Source organism: Drosophila rhopaloa, unplaced genomic scaffold (genome assembly GCF_018152115.1).
Source record: "Drosophila rhopaloa isolate 14029-0021.01 unplaced genomic scaffold, ASM1815211v1 contig_33, whole genome shotgun sequence".
NCBI classification, from domain to species: Eukaryota; Metazoa; Arthropoda; class Insecta; order Diptera; family Drosophilidae; genus Drosophila; species Drosophila rhopaloa.
Window position 1 is genome coordinate 7,342 of NW_025335127.1, and position 6,190 is coordinate 13,531.

At 50.5% G+C, this 6,190-nt stretch overlaps 1 long non-coding RNA gene across 1 annotated transcript; it reads right to left on the reverse strand.

The window, feature by feature from the left end:
* Positions 1-4,318: 4,318 nt before the first annotated feature.
* On the reverse strand, positions 4,319-5,050 carry LOC108043215. Its single transcript, XR_006417727.1, has 3 exons — positions 4,791-5,050; positions 4,564-4,698; positions 4,319-4,505 (listed from the first exon to the last, which is right to left on the reverse strand). It is a non-coding gene; the product is annotated as an uncharacterized LOC108043215 (long non-coding RNA).
* Positions 5,051-6,190: the final 1,140 nt, after the last annotated feature.

Consider the following 6,190-nt stretch of genomic DNA (forward strand, 5'->3'; position numbering starts at 1 on the left):
CCGCGAAGCAGTAAATGTTCTAGGACTAAAAAAAGGTTTAGTATTTACGAGTAGTAATAAGAACAATTTAAAATACTTATCTTATGAGGAAAAAATGCGCAGGTACTTGGAGGCCAGAAATTGGATCTCCTCCAACCATCAATTGAGCGGGATGAGATTGGTGTCTCGGAAAGTCCAGAAGGCCAGGGATCGATTCCGGAAGAGACGAGCGAGGAGGCGAGAAGTGGTTGCCGCTGTGAAGCGCAGTGGAACGGGAGACCCTCGACCATTCGCTGAAGTCCGGATCCTGACCCAACAGCTGACTGGATTGTTGGACACGGGAGCGAGTGTCAGCCTGCTGGGCAAAGGTGGAAGAGAGCTGGTCGAGGCGTTGGATGTGCCTGTCCAGAAATACCTGTCCGTAGTCCGAACGGCGTCTGGAGAGGACCGCTCGATTATAGGACGCGTCGAGCTACCTGTGGAGTACAGAGGACAGATAAAGCGGATCCTGTTCTATGTATGTCCTTACCTGGAGCAGGAAGCCTATTTTGGAGTGGACTTCTGGCAGGCGTTTGGCTTGGCTCCGGCGGTGATAGGCCACAGCGACCCGGAAAGCGTGAAGAAGGCAGACGAAATCCACGCTAGGGATATGGAGCACTACGCCGAACAGGAAGATGACGACGAGGAGAAACCGGATCCCGAATCCTGGACCTTATCCGAGGCCGACGCACGACAGCTCGCGGAGATCCAGGAGGTGTTTCTCACATTTGAGAAGGATGGTCTGGGAACGACCAATCTGGAAAGGCACACGATCGAGCTGATTGAGGGAGCCAAGGTCTTCAAGGATCGGCCATATCCCATGTCTCCAGCGAAGCAGAAGGTTGTCGAGGATGAGGTGGACAAGATGCTAGCGCTCGGAGTCATCGAGGAGAGCATGAGCCCGTGGAGCAACCGGACGACGGTAGTGTCGAGACCTGGGAAAGATCGGTTCTGCTTAGACGCCCGCAAATTGAACGATCTGACCATTAAAGACGCTTACCCGCTGCCTAGTATCGACGGAATCCTGTCCAGAATCGACCAAACGTTTTACATTTCCAGCGTGGATTTGAAGTTCGCATTTTGGCAGATCGAGTTGGACCCGAAAAGCAAGGAACTGACGGCCTTTACGGTTCCTGGTCGGCCTCTCTACCAGTTCCGGGTGATGCCCTTCGGACTTTGCAACGCGGCGCAGCGGTTGGTGAGACTTATGGACCGAGTGATCCCAGCTGAGATCCGTTCCAACGTCTTTGTCTACCTAGATGATCTGCTGATACTGGCTCCAGATATCCAGACCCATTTCAGGTACCTTCGGCGAGTCGCAGAATGCCTGAAAGCAGCGGGCTTAACCATCGGTATGAGTAAGTCAAAGTTTTGCTTCAAATCGTTGACCTACCTGGGTTTTATCGTTGGTGGAGGTCGTCTACGAATGGATCCGGGACGAGTAGCAGCGATCAGGAGGATGCCAGAGCCTAGGACGATGAAGGAGGTGAGAGCGTTTCTTGGGACTGCTGGATGGTACCGCCGGTTCATAAAGAACTTTGCGACGTTGGCCGCCCCGCTCACTGAATCGTTGAAGAAAACTGGAAACTCGAAGTTTTCATTGAGTCCAGAGGCCCAGCTTGCGGTAGAAGCTTTGAAGATGGCGTTAACGACTGCACCAGTCCTGGTGCATGCGGACTTCAAGAGACGCTTCTTTATTCAGTGCGATGCGTCACACGTCGGAGTCGGGGCGGTGCTTTTCCAGCGAGACGACGACGGACAAGAGCAGCCAATTGCCTTTTTCTCGGCCAAGATGAATAAACATCAGGTAAATTACACCGTGACCGAGAAAGAGTGTCTCGCGGCGCTCATGGCAATTCGGAAGTTCCGGCCGTATGTCGAAAGGATGCCATTCACCTGCATCACGGACCATGCCAGCTTGAAGTGGCTCATGTCCATGAAGGATCTGTCGGGACGGTTGGCGAGGTGGTCACTGCAGCTTCAAGGATTCCACTTCAACATCGAGAATCGAAAAGGAAGCGAGAACGTTGTGGCAGACACCCTTTCACGGTGTGTGGAGGAGCTCGTAGTGAATCCGACGGATTTGTTGGGTTTCGAAACCACCGAGTTCGCTGGAGAAAGTTACCTCGAGTTAGTGAAGGATGTGGAAGACAACTTGGAAAACTTACCGGACTTGAAGATCGAGGATGGTCTCATCTTCAAGAGAGTCTCTTCATCAAATTTGGACGACGAGGTGGAAGGTTCGGAGTGGAAACTGTGGATCCCACAGAGTCTAACCCACAGCCTAATTGAGCGTGCACATACGGACCCAACAGCAGCTCATGGCGGAATGGAAAAGACTCTGGAAATCCTCCGACGCCAGTTCTACTGGCCAGGCATGGTTCTCCAAGTCCGCGAGTTGGTGCGTGGATGTGATGTCTGCAAGGAGTCCAAAGCGCCAATTTTCCGGATGCAGGTCGGTATTGGAGAAAGAGTCCAGACGGAACACCATTCCAGAAGCTGTATATGGACTTCTTGGGGAAATATCCGAGGTCAAAGAAAGGGTCATGCCTGGATTTTTATCGTGGTGGACCATTTCTCGAAATTCGTATTCTTGAAGGCCATGAAGGAAGCTACCTCCTCGAACGTCATCGATTTCCTCATCCACGAGGTATTTTATAAATTTGGCGTCCCGGAGGTAATACACTCAGACAATGGTCGGCAGTTCACGTCGAAGATCTTCCAGGAGGCGATGGAGAGTTTCGGTATCTCACATCTAAAGACTCCGGTAACGAGTAAATCGAAGCGTGTTGGCCGCAATCTGGAGCTTTTTAAATGGGGACCATCGAGACTGGGAGGTGTACCTTCCTGAGATTGAGGTAGCCCTTCGGCGACAGGAGAAGCGCCTTTCTTTACAGTGTTCGGACATCATATGTTCCTGAAAGGCGCCAACTATAGGTTAGCGAGGAAGCTAAAGTCCTTGTGTGACCACGAGATGACGGGGATGAAGACGGCGGACAAACTCCGAGTGATCCAGGAAAAGGTCCGGAAGAATCTGGAGGCAACCTATGACCGAAGCCGCAAGCGATATGACAAACGGGCTCGAAACTTCATGGCCAAGCCAGGTCAGGAGGTATACCACCGAAACTTCGTTCTTAGTGATTTTGGCAAGTCGTTCAACGCTAAGTTCGCTAAGAAATTCCTTAAGGCTCGAGTGGTGAAAGCTGTTGGTAACAATGCCTATGAGTTGGAAGACCTGCAAGGATGCCACCTTGGAGTTTACCACGCCAAGGATATCCGGATGTAATCTGAAAAAAAGGTAGCACAAAGTAAAGGAGCGCAAGAAAAAACAAAGGCAGTACTTCCCGGCATGCGTGGGCCCCGCGTTGAGGACCGTATGGAACTGCAAGCTGCGTAAATGTCCAGGTTCCACTAGGAAAGGATCCAAATGCTCCCAATGATTTCGTCGAGTGGCTTGAAATCCGATGGCGTCTCTCTAAATCCTTGGGTGGTGTTGCATTTCAAGTTGGAACCGGCCGGGAGCAGATCGAAATACGAGGGCAAAAGCCTATCGATAAAAGTTTGAAGGTGGGTGGCAACTCCCCTACCTTCTGAAGTGGCGCCCCCTTCTGCTCATGCCCTTGGCTATCTAGCTATTTAAACTAGCCCGGTTCGCTCTGGGTATGGCTAGGATGGCCTTGGATTCGTCCAATGACCCACTTTTGGGAGAGGAAAAGGGAACATGGCGTGATGAGCATGACATTGCGTAGGTCAGGGATAGGGTTTATGGATTTTGATATTTCTTAGCTTAGAATAGCCCAAGAAAAAGTGAGAGTGCGATTAGTGCAAGTAAAGTTAGAAAATTAAGTGGAAATTTATTTATTTTAGGTCCACCGGGGACCCTAGTACATAGGGCCCCGGCAGTTTTCTGTGATTTTCTTCGTTTTTTTTCACAAATTGCTCGGAGGAAGGGGAGCAGCCCTCGTGGTAGTGCTCAGCGGCAACAGCCACGGGCAGCAACAGCCACCGGCAGCAGCAACAGCCACCGGCAGCAGCAGCCCGGCAGCAGCAACAGCCACCGGCAGCAGCAACAGCCACCGGCAGCAGCAACAGCCACCGGCAGCAGCAACAGCCACGGCAGCAGCACAGCCGCAGGCGCACAACAGCCCAGGCGGCAGCCACAGCCACAGCCATCACAAACCGCCACAGGCATCACCATCGGTGAGTCCGTTCCTGGGTCGTAGAACCCGAGCAGCACAACGTCGCGAACAGGACGCGACTCCCATACCACGCAGCATCTCCGACGTCACGGTCTGCAGAGGCCGAGGCAGGGCGTGATACCGGTCCCAAGTTGTCCTTCGGCGACCCGCAGCCAGCTTACTCGCCGCGCCGGTGATTAGATTTTAAGATTAATTTTTGTATTTGTAAATTTGCGTACTCGCCTCGTCCGTTTCTGCACGTCTTCGTGATTCCGCGAGCTTGAGTCTGGCCTTGCGCTAACTCGGGGTCTGAAATTGCGAAAGCGCGCTTAGCAGAACTCAATACAATTTATTTATTTATATTTACCTGTCCCTTTTGTGTCCTCTTGGAGCTCCAGCAGGACAGCCACTTGGCTTAAACTTTTCTGCGGGGCCAAATTTCCGATTTTAAGAAGGCCTTGCAGCTGGTGCAGTCCAGGCCGGGTAGTGGTTTTGCCCTGACCTGTAAGCAATGGTATAAAGAGGAGAAGATAACGTTTAACGTTTAACGTTTATATTTGGCAATCTTATATATATATTTATAAATAAATGTACTTAGAATGGAGATGAAGATGATGTGGGCCTAAGGCAATTTCCAGCGGGGAGATGAACCGGTCGTAGTCTGGCCTGGCAGTGGCTCCGGCCTCGGAACATGGGTGGTACCTCCCTCGCTACGCTAGGGGCACCACAGGAAGGGTGGGTGCGCTGTGGCAGCCACATCCAATGCCACTTTTCCGTCCTATTTGTCCCGGTTTGTTTATTTTGCCTTGTTTACTTTTTTTTTGTTGTTAGAGATGTTAGTATTTGTAGTGTGAGACGTCGATAGTAATCGATATTTAATGTTGTGGGGCTGTAGGGACATTGGGGGAACTCCGCCCTGAGGATTTCGGAGCTAGCCGGGGCCGTCCCAGGGAGAACAATATGCAGTTCCATAACATCTTCGAATGTATATAGATTTCCATTTTTGTTTACTTGCAATATACACTCCCCGTTCTGAATAATCTTTGCGTGCTTTTCGTTAAAGTGCACCAAATTGCCTTTAGAAACAGTTTGACTTACGGACATAAAATTTCCCTTCATCTTAGGAACAAATAGGACATCGTTTAGTACAATTGTATATCGATCTGTCTTTAGCTTGACTACTCCTTTTCCCTCCGCCTGCAGAAATCCGTCTCCAGCTAATCCAATCGTCTCGGTATGCTTCTCCAGGGTTGTAAACAAGTCTTCATTACAGCACATGTGGCTTGTAGCTCCGCTATCCAAACACCATTTTGTGCGACCAAAGCTATCCGCATCCAGAGCTCCCAATAAGCTGCACTGCTTTTGACCAGTTAGAACTTGCTTCTTTTTTTCCAACCGACACTCGGCCTTGACATGTCCACGCTTGCCACAGTTTTAACATATGACATTCTTCCAATCTTTTTTGGAAACTGGCTTTGCAGTGTTTGCAACGAAAGCCTGTGCGTGCATGTCGCTCGTTCCAGATTGAGATCGTCTCTCTCCCTCTTCTTTGACCTTGATTCGCAGTACCTCGAATTCCGGCAGTGTGTCGCGCGTCTCGATGGCGACTACAAAATTTTCGTACTCCTTGGGAAGGCTTGATAGAAGAATTATTGCTCGCAGCTCCTCACTTATCTCAATTCCCACCGACGAGAGCTGATCCAAAACTTCGCTGAACGCATTAAGGTGACTGGAAACATTTTGGCCGTCTTCCATCTTCAAACTCAGCAACGTTTTGTAGAGTGATACTTTTCTGACTGGACCACTCGGTTGATGCACCTCCTTCAGTTTTGTCCAAGCCTCAAATGATGTCGTACACGTTTTGATGTAACTTAACTGCGATGTTTTAACGCTGAGGGTAATCATGGCCAGAGCCTTACTGTCCCATCTTGGCCAATCGTCGTTTTCACCAGCATCTTCCCGTTTCAACTCGCCTGACGCCACATCCCATAGCT